This window comes from Lactuca virosa, chromosome 5 (genome assembly GCF_052849685.1).
Source record: "Lactuca virosa cultivar CGN04683 chromosome 5, Lactuca_virosa_CGN04683_v6, whole genome shotgun sequence".
Lineage (NCBI taxonomy): Eukaryota > Viridiplantae > Streptophyta > Magnoliopsida > Asterales > Asteraceae > Lactuca > Lactuca virosa.
In genome coordinates this window covers 231,928,145-231,939,620 of record NC_136430.1, presented here as the reverse complement: position 1 = coordinate 231,939,620, position 11,476 = coordinate 231,928,145, and positions in this window count along the sequence as shown.

Sequence of the window (11,476 nt, the reverse complement as noted above, 5' to 3'; positions counted from 1 at the left end):
CAGAAACCGGCACCCCATGTCGTGCCACCACTTCCCGAATGTAGATATTGGCCAACTTTTCTACTTAAATACTCTCCTGGATCGAAATAAAATGTACGCTCTTTGCCAAGCAATCAATGATGACCCATAATGAATCCACTCTGCGCGCCGATCGACGTAAGTTGGTGATAAAATCCATTGAAATATCTTCCCATTTCCAAACGGGGACTTCCAACGGCTCCATTTTGTTGTAAGGTCGCTGATGATCGGCTTTGAATTTCCTGAACACTAAAAATTATTGTGGATATTCTTACGGTGATCAAAGAGAGACCGTTATGCGAGGCTATTTTCCGAGAAATAAATGTTTCGGGAGATGGTTAGATATTCCTGCAGGGGTATAAGGGGATCTTTTACTTCTACATTACATGTTTTTGTCATGAAGTTATTATGGACCCTTGAAGTGAAGTAGAGGAAATGGTTTTTGAGATTAGGGTGCAAGCTGTATTTCGGGAAGAAAGAATTATGTCCTCTCACTGGCTTTCACTTTAGTGAATATTTTTCTGCTTTTGTATCCGATGCCGCCTTCCGATCCTATGAATTTCCTATGGTTAGAATGAATGTCTCCAGGAAATTAGAACATGTGGTTGATGTGTTTGAAAATTCACTAAATGACTTATCGAACGAGGATGTGGTCTGTGTATGTCCTTTATATCTGTTAGAGAAGGGTTTCAATGGGTGGCTCCCTCATTAACCTATGACGGAGGAGTATTTTTCTTTGCTATCCAACCTTGATGAATTCAAAATGTATCATTTCGTTAATTTATAATTATTATTACTAATATATTTTATATATTTAACTATTTGATCTCACAGATATCTACGGGGGAGGATAATTTGGGATCAATTGTACTCTCAACTCTGCATTATATTTGATAAGGTTGTGAAGCTTATACATCAAATGGAAACAAAACTAAAAAACATCAAAAAATGATGTACATCCTAAACGAATTTTTATACACTTTTAAGGTAAAACACGTGATTAACAAGTAAGCATTTTTTTTATTTAGTAATATTCTAATACATGATCCTTTCAAATTTGGATTCTTGATAGTTTTTCTGTGAGCAGTTTGTTTACTACCCGACAACTGAATGTGATCCCTCTAGATGTTGGATGGTCGAAATTGAGAAGATGCATGCAGATTAGTGCAAGGAGTTTCTAATCGTTAACGACGTATGATTACTTATATAATTTATACTTTTCACATATATTTATAATTTACACATATTTAAGACTTTGCAATTTTGTTAGTAAGATAGTAGACTTATAGAGAAGTTTGAGCCGACATCAGATAAGAGTGATGCTTAATGGTGGACTAATAGTTCCGCGTGGATTGATTGCCCTGCTTTAGTTACCAAAGATGTCCATAGGGAACCTTATCTAACACCATCACCTCCGTACTCTTCTACCTATGAGCCTTGAAAAAATAGGGCACGAACAGATGTTGTCAAAGGTTTATATGCATCCGACCCACCACCTCCACCACCTACAACTGATAAGGACCAAATTATTATTGGGTTGAAAAACGAGCGTGAATGTCGTCACCGTATTGTACAACTAGAAGATACAATAGCCATGATTCTAAAATTTATTAATAGGGGTGTCGGAAAACATGTTGGAACTGAAAAGAGGGTGGAGGTACTTTGTTAATTATTTCACTCCCATATAATTTTTATTTAACTTTATGGTATACACATTATTGCATCGCTTATGATTAAAAATTATTGAACCGTACAAGCACTTACCATGGAAGACGTTGATACTAAAGACACAATGACTTATGGGACCATGATTATTGTTTAAGTATACCTAAAAAACTGCCGAATGACGGACATGAGCAGCTGTTTGCGTATAATCAGTCGTCGGATGTAAAAGAGATTCCCCGTGAACACTACAAAACGTCTGCGACACCTCTTAGGCATTCTCAACGCCAAAAAATTATATCCATATGGTATAAGTGTTGGATTAGGTGTCTAAGCCCATAACTAAAATTGGTATATACTTGAATTGATAGCAGCACATTAAGAAGGTTACCCTAAAACCTAGCAATTGGACATGATGATTTTAGAGAGACAGATTAATCTATTATGTGAATAATAAATTAAATAAATGGTTTATTAATGTGTTATGAAAATAATATATTAATTAGAAATCATATTATTTAATTCATAATTAATCAGAAATTAATTGGAATTAATTTTGGTATTAACTGTATTAATTAAAAAGTATAGGGACTGTTTTGTTATTTATTAATAGTTGAGAAAGGAAGGCTCTAGAACCTCTTGAAAGTGGTGGACGAAAATCTCTAGGGAAACCCTAGGAGATTTCGTCCAAGGCCCCTTGGACAAGGGGTTTGGGCTGCTTCGTCACCAAGCAAAGGATTCTAGGGCTTATCCCTTAAACCCTAGCTTTGGCACCAAGTTTCCTCAACTATATAAGGAACCCCCTAGCCCCTTGACTTCGTTCATGCCTTCCTTCCACAAGCATTGGACGAAATTCTCTGCTCTCTCCTAATTCATTCTTTTGCTAGTTTGGGTGTGATTCCATTAGAGGCACGATACTTGTGGTGCTTACTTCCAAGACATCAATATAGAGGAATTCTAGTTATTTGCTATAACAACTAAAAGGCATGTAATCCTAAAACCCTTTCATGTTAATTTTGAAAATTGCCTAGGGTTTGCAGGTTTCTTTTTGATGTTCTTAGTTATAGGTTCAATAGAGAAAACATAGATCCTATTTAGGTTGCATGCAAACTTAAGGGTTTTTTATTTTTGTTTGTTTACCTAAATCCCATCAATAAGTCCCTATGGATATAGATAAGAAGAAATATGTTGCATGCAAATAGCCAACACCGTTGGACAGACTTTTGGACCCTAACATCCACACTATATGTAAAGAATTGGATGCTTCGTTGTTGTTTTCACACCGTTTTGTCAATGGTATACCTATGATTGAGTTTTGGACACACTTATATAGGGATAGTCACACAGTCTGGTTGGAATGTGATGTAAGCTATATCATTATGTGATCATTACATACTACGCTTCTAATAGAAATACTTACTTTATTGTATATATGTTTTGATTAGCAACGCATCATGATGTGGATCTCATTGTTGATAGAGCATAGACCGGATGATGTTTGGTGGACGTTTGTGCCAACATCTTTCAACACTAATGCGTTTGACTGGAGTGACATGGCTGACATATCCATTTACCCAACTTGGTCTGAGTATGATACGGTATATATGTGTTTCGATTACATTACCTACGTAATAGTCATTTATAATATAATGTCATTTGATGATTACTTAATTCCAATACTTTCTGTAGCTTTACATCCCTATCAATGTACCGAATGGTCACTAGTTTTTGAGTGTTTTGGTTTTCAAGACATTCAAAATGACTATATACGATAATTGCTGGAAGAACGGTCATTTTTCAGAAGATTCATCCTGATTTATAGCCATGCTAGCCCATATCCACAAACTCCTAGTGGGTATCAAGTATTGGGGTACCAAACACACTGATGTAATTCCTCTTCAGAGTTTCAAAATCACATTTGAAAGGTGCACAGCTGTACAACAACAGTCTGACAGTAAAGGGGATTACGGGGTGTTTTTGTGTTGGTTCATCAAGATGTTCACCGCATGGAAATCATTTAGGATAGAGGGTGAACCCGATACATGGGACATATCATATCGCAAGGGATTGGTGGAAATTTTTTGGGGTACGAAGATAAATTAAGTGTCTATTTGAACGTTGTAGTATTATTTAAAACATATTTAACTTTTTGTAATTATTACTTTTGGTAGATTTGAATATTTCAAGCACTGTTATTTTTGCAATATATAAATTATATAGAACCATATATTAAAAAATATATCACACAACACATATAAAATCATAAATAAATAAATAAAAATTGACTGTTCCGAAACGCTTCTTCGGAATCCTACTCTAGTATCCCTAAGTTCACTTCGAAATGCCATGTTCCTGACAAACCAATCATTTTACAGAAAATAAAAAATGTATGCTTCATTTATATGGACCAGAACTTTAGATTACTCAATTTCTCTTATATATCAATGTTGATAAATTTGAAAAATTAGTCCACATGCATAAATTTCTTTTACAGCAATAGTACCTATGAAACACAAGAAGCTCGGTCTATAATTTTTTTTTATAGAATTATCCCTCAATAATTAAACAAATGGCCCTGTGGAAACATATTATGATATGAATCCTCCCTGCAAAAAAATATTTTGATAGAAAATGTCCCTATATAGAAACAAGTTATAGAAATGATCCCTAAACACATACATAAATAGTCCATATGGCAAAAAATGAAACATAAGTGATCCATGTGTAATAGAATTTTACTGAAAGTATCCCTATACAGAATTTTTGTTTTACAAAAATAGTTGTGATGACAAAAATTACGATAAAAATAGTCACTGTGTAATAGCAAAATTATAAAAATATTATCAAATTTTCGTATTAATCTATTCGGTCAAATATACCAAATGGTCTTTCTCTAACGGTATAAAGTAAAGAAAAAAATTAAATATCCTTCTATATTTTATTCCTATTTATCCTCGTACCATATCAAATGTTGACATGTGTCATATTTAATGACATATTTAATAAAACTGATAATATTTTAGTTACTTACCATTTAATGTGGGTAGAAGGATAATAGAAATAAAATGCAAGAGGATTTTTTATTTTCTCTAAAGTAAAATCTCTAAAGGTCATGAGTTGATGTCTCATTAAAAAAGATAAATAATATTTAAGAGTAGGTTAATTTGTCCTATAAAAAAATTAATATAATTAATAAATATACCATAGTCCATGCAACACTAGGACCTCGTTGAAAAGGAAAGAAAATAAGGAACCTTAACTATGAATTAAATTCGATTGGAATTGAACCAATTAAATTTTCTATCTACTTAGGGGACCATTCCCTTTCCTTTTTAGTTTTTACTATTTAAAAAAACTTCATTTTTACTATTTAAAAAAATTGACAACTTACCATTTTTATTCTTATTTACATTTCTTTAAATATAGTGGTGCGTGATTGTAATATGAAAAAAAAAAACAAAAGAAAAAAAAACAAAAGCAAGTTTAATTCAAGGACTGCAATATGCCCAAAAATATCTTTCCTTTAACTTAATGGGGTAAATAAACCTTTTTCATCCATATTGCTAAAAAAAATCAAGAATAGTTTTGGGGTAAATAACACTTCTCAATTAGATTTTTTATTACAAATTATTTTGGAGGATTAAAACCAAGATTAAGTGGTTCTACTAGAATCAAGGGTACATTATGAACCCTAGATTCTTTATAAATTCATGTATGTTAGATGTACTGAGACTAATTACAAATTAGGTTTTGCAATCATATTTTAGGCAAATATTAACTTGTTTTATACAACTAAAAGAATTTAATTTTGAATAAACCATAAATATTTGAGGTTTAGGTAATAGCATATGAAATATTAATTTTGAGTCAAAATCAAAGATTATTGATGCGGAACATGTCTACTTTATGTAAGGATTGAAGAATAGAATAACTCTATTCATGGAATTAACCAAGTAAAGGTAACATGATTTTTAAAAGATCAATTATTAATCATATGGTAATTGGATTTTGACTAAGGAATGTTAAATTTTTTGTTTAAATACATGGAAATACAGAACATTTAGGATGAAGAGTTTTAACGTGCTAGTCGAGAATTGAATTGTATATGAGGATGCATTGTTGATTTTTAAAATCATTGTAATAGAATAATTCAATCGGATTTAAGGAAGATCAAAGACAAGATTAGAAGTTAGTCAACCTAGCTTCATAAAGTAAGTACATATGGATCGTTTCCATTACGAGATACATGGCAAAAAAAGAATAGTTTTCATTGCGGTCAAATTTTTTTTATACAAGTATATTGAAATGTTTTCAAGCGTGTGTACATCATGATCTCTCTTTCAACAATATTTGCAACACATGTTCAAATGACTATAAATGACAAATTATGCTATATGATCCTTATTTAGAAAGCTTTAAATTTTATAAACGAGTGAGCATAATAACCGAAAAACCAAACTATCACCGAATTAAACGATATACTCAAACCATTAGTGAAAATGGTAACCCAATTTCTAATTTTCATTAACTGAATTTAGTCGTTGTGTTTCGGTTTGTCTATAAAAAAAACGAACCATAAATAACTTAACCGAACAAATAAATATATAAAAGTTTGAAAAATATATTTATATATTATGGTAGGTTATAACCCATATGTCACACGGCTGACAAAGTAAAAAATATTGGAACTTTAAAAAGAATAATATTAGTCATAGATATGCAAACACATATTTTTAAAGCTAGTTACATTTTTAGTCTACAACTTGAATGGTATAATCTTTAATTTAAATTAAAAAATATTGGAACTTTAAAAAGAATAATATTAGTCATAGATATGCAAACACATATTTTTAAAGCTAGTTACATTTTTAGTCTACAACTTGAATGGTATAATCTTTAATTTAAATTAATATGTAAAAAGGTTTGAAGATAGGACCAACATTCTTTATATCTAGATTTCTAACAAAATGATTTTGTGGTACAAGAAAATATGAAATTAATAAAATTGAAAAAAAACATACCCAATGAAAAGGTGAAACATTCTATGTTTTTATGTACACTTTAGTTCTAAAACCACTCCATTGGAGAACAGTCTTGAAAATATCATGACCTTCTTACTTTCCTCTGTAACATAGACACGTGATTATTTACATGTATAATACAAACACTCTAATTCACACATACATGGATATGCTCATATACACACATACTTTCGTATACACATACACAACCACAAACAAAAACACGTACAATATTTATTGTATTATGACATTGTACTTTCAAAGTACACTGCTTAATACAAAAAAGAATTCACCGAAAAGAAAATAAGAAAAAGAAATGAAAGTAAAATTCTATATTAGAAAAAATAATCAAAGGAATGTACATTGCTATTTCTTACATTTAGTCATCCATGGGCTAAATGCAAATAATCAAATGTACTTACATTTGTTTGTCCAATCAGGGGCTAAACATGAAGAATATTGCATAAGCCTGTTTATCTAACATGATTGTCATGTTACATATCATTGTTGAATAATTAAACATCAATGTGAGTATTGCCATCTTCAGCAAGAGGTTGTACAATCGCCCTACAACAAACTCTACTAAAAAGCATAAATAAGTAAGATTACTCCACAGATTGCCAAAAAAAACTTTATTATCTACCCTTTTAATATCTATCCCAAAACACAACAGTTAGTAACAATCATTTGATCACTTTACCGAATTAGCATTGATTAACAATTATTTATAAGAAGATTTTATTAAATTTTCAATCAAAAAGTGGTTATCCTAAATTCATTATGGATTTTTTTATTTAAAACATAAGTAAAAATTAGTAAACGGTTAAAATCGAATCGAACAAGCTGGGAAATAGGTTCCAGTTAATCACTTTTTTAGATTTGGGTTTTAATTAGCCGCTTTTTTCAAAATATCCACCAATAGCATGGGGTGTCGTCATTCGTATTTTTTTGACCAATGGAAAAAGTTGGTTATAGATTCTTTGCAATTTTCACGTGAGTTTATTATAAAAATCCTTTTTTAGTTGATAGGAGTAGGTCGAGTGCAAAATCCGTTTCTTAAAAAAATTGACATGATACACATCAAGCAATTTAGGTAAAGAGTATTGCAGAAGAAGATGAAACATATTTGTTCAAAAATATTTTCTCATCTTCCATGATTTATTAGAATTCGGTCTCCCATTGCATCCATCTAAGCAATTAAAAAATTTCATTAAAGAAGCAAGCAGTTGACTAAAACTGATGACAGATCTTGATTTACATCAAAGCTCATTAACCATGCTATGAAAGTGAGTTGATACCAAAAAGATGATATAAATATAAGTTTCATATTAAAAAAATGATTAGATAACAAAATATGAACTTACTTTTTGATTTGTTCCACTCTAATTATTATTTCATTCAAAAAAATATGAATGGATGCTACATAAAAAGCAACATCTGATGTGCATTGTTGATGGGTAGTTAGACAAGATCATCTTCTCACCGGCTAGTAGTCCTTTATAGGGTGGGTGCATTAGCTTTCCATTCCCAACACAATATAAGTTAATGATTCCCCTATGTTTCTATACAAGATGATGCACCAAACACAAATACAACATGAATTTAGAGAAAAAAAAGTGTAAGACAGTTTTTTAAAATCCCACTAATACAAACAAAAATTGAAAAAACACCCAAAACGATGTTTGTGGATTATTTTGAAACCAAAACATAATTTTTTCTAATAGTGCGATAGATAGTTCCATCGAAAATTTGTAAAACCATAGAAGTGTGAATTCATTTGAAAGTTGGCATTTGGATATGGAATTTTGAAAAAATAAGACCTAAGAGTAAATTCTAATATTCCTTAAAACAAGAGCATATCATGGTACTAACAAATCAAACAATTACAATGATTAGTAAAAGTTTTAAGCTCTAAAGAAATCCATATCATAAAAGAACCTTAAATGAATTAGTACTTATTTGACAGTTGAAACACTAACAAAAGTTGAAAATGATAAATCCCTTTAAGATGATTGTAAGAATAATGTCCGTACTCTAATCGGGAGTAGGAGACTTGAGTTTATACACAAGAATTTAAAGAGTACAAGATTTACAATGGATAAATACAGAGAGATAAAGTAGGAAAAGATATTCTATCTAAAAATATAGGGAAATTGTTAGAAAAGTCTCAATATTTTCAGAAAAATTTTAATTTAATCCCAATTTTCTTTTGGAACAGAAAAGTCTCGATTATTTCATTTTACACGATAATATGTCATTTCCTGTTAAAAGAAAACTATGATTTTTTTTGTTAATTCGAGCCAAAAAGAAATAATCGGCACTTTCTGTTCAAAAAAAATTGGGATTAAAGCGAAACTTTTTTGAAAATATTGGGACTTTTCTGATAATTTCCAAAAAAATATACATAATTTGTATTATCTTGCAGAATTGTGCTTATCTTCTGGAATATTTCCAATACCCCCCCCCCCCCCCTTCAAGCGAATCGTGGGATTTGGTCCAACGCCGATCTTGGAACAAAATATAGTAAACAACAATTTGGGAAGACTCTTTGTGAAGACATTAGCAACATTGAGATGCAAAGGGATAAACTAAGTATGACGTTTCCCAGTTTGAACAAGCTCCCTTGTAAAATGATAATCCAATTTAATATGTTTGACACATTTATGTGAAACAGGATTGTCACTAATAAAGATAGCACCTTTGTTGTCACATAGAAGAAGTAGGCACGATTTTAAGGAGACGTGCAAATCAGCAAGAATATATGTAATACATAGAACATCTGTAGCAACATTAGCAAGAGAGTGATATTCTGACTCACAACCTAAACGAGATACAATACTGTTTCTTGGAGCTACATAACACAAGACTAGAACTAAGAAAAATTGAGTAGCCGGAAGTGGACCTTCTAGTTTTAGGACAAGATGCCCAATCAGCATCAGAATATGCTAGTAACTGTGGATTAGAGCGAGCATAACAAAACTCCATAGTGAGATGTTCCTTTGATATAACGCAAGATGTGTTTTATAGATAGGAAGTGAAAATCTGTCAGATTTTGTAAGGACTGGTTGACATGGTTAACTACAAATAAAATATCTAAGCGAGTGATAGTCAGGTACTACAAAGCATCAACCAGATAGTGGTAAAGCTTGGGATAAGGAAATGGGTTTCCCTAACGTTGCAATTGTTGACCAGAAATCATCGGTGTCGCAAGAGGCTTGCTCTCATGAAGCTGAGCACAAAGAAATATATGAGAAGCATACTTAGACTGACTTAGGAATAGACCGTTTGGAGTGTAGCTGACTTCCAAACCAAGAAAATAGTTGAGCCTGCCCAAATCTTTAATTACAAAAGTGGAATGCATTTATGATATCAAGGATGTAATCATGGGCTCATTATTTTCTGTGAGAATTACTTCGTCGAAATAAACAAGTATACTATGATGGTATCCTTTTTGATAAAAAATAAGGAAGTGTTTGCATGACTGCACACAAACCTAATACGAGTTACAAAGTCTCTGAAAAGTTGAAACCATGCACCCAGTGCCTGTTTTAATCCATATAACGCTTTCCGAAGACGACTTACATTGTTTGGATAACGAGAATCCACATAGCCTAGTGATTGTTCCATAAAATCGTTTCTGAGAGAAAATCATTTACAAACGAGTTTTTAACATCAAGTTTATGTAAAACCCAATTTCTCATGATTGCTAAGCCGAGAACAAATCGTACTGTAGATGCTTTTATGACAGGAGTGAAAGTCGAATTGAAATCAAAACCGGGTACCTGGGTATATCCTTGGGCAACAAAGCATCCTTTGAGGTGTTCGACAGACCCATCTGCTGGAAACTTGGTGCGATACACCCATTTTAAGCCAAATCCATTAACATTTTGAGGACGTGGAACAAGGTCCCAAGTGTGATTATCGCGTAAGGCGCCGATCTTATCATTCATTGCAGTGAACCAACCTTAAGATTTAGAAGCATATTTAAAACATATTTAGGCTTAGATTTTTTCAACAAAGTAGTAAGAAGAACCAATCCATATATCATTTTAGCAAGTGCAAGGTATTGAGGATTAGGTCGGAAAACACCACGTTGAGCTCTTGTAACTGGAGTTGTTGAATTTGGATCAGGCATGTATAAAGGCTGAAGTGGTGTTGGCCTGTCACCGGAGGGCGAGACCAAGGAAGTATCGGTTTGTGTAACAGAAAAACCTTCAGATCTTGAATAAGGGGCAGAGCAAGTAGAGTCTGGACAAAGAGAACACGGACTAGTAGACATGTTGGAGACTTTAGTAGAAGTAGATGTTGTTTTTTTTTTGTTTACTATGCATGTAGATGATGGATCAGTGAAACTATAAAAATCTAAGTGTTGCTTGGGTTGTGACTAGCCATCATAAGGAAAATATAACTCATCAAATTGTGTGTGTCATGTAGTATAAATACGACATGTTGTTAGATCAAGGCATCATAATCCTTTGTAGTTGACAATGTATCCAATAAAGATACATGGTTTACTTTATGGTTCAAGTTTATGTGTAGGATCGTGATTTTTCACCCATATTTAAAAAAAATTATTTAACAAAATATGTTAGCGAAAGTCTTATTTTCAATTTTATGAAAACATCACCAATGTTACTTTCATGACAAAACAAATCCATCAGAGTTTAAACTTCGCAAAAACAATATAATGAAAACCCAACATGTCCAAATGATATCATGTCTAAAGATACTAAATAATACTACCCAAAAAGATCACATCATCACCAAGGCATCAT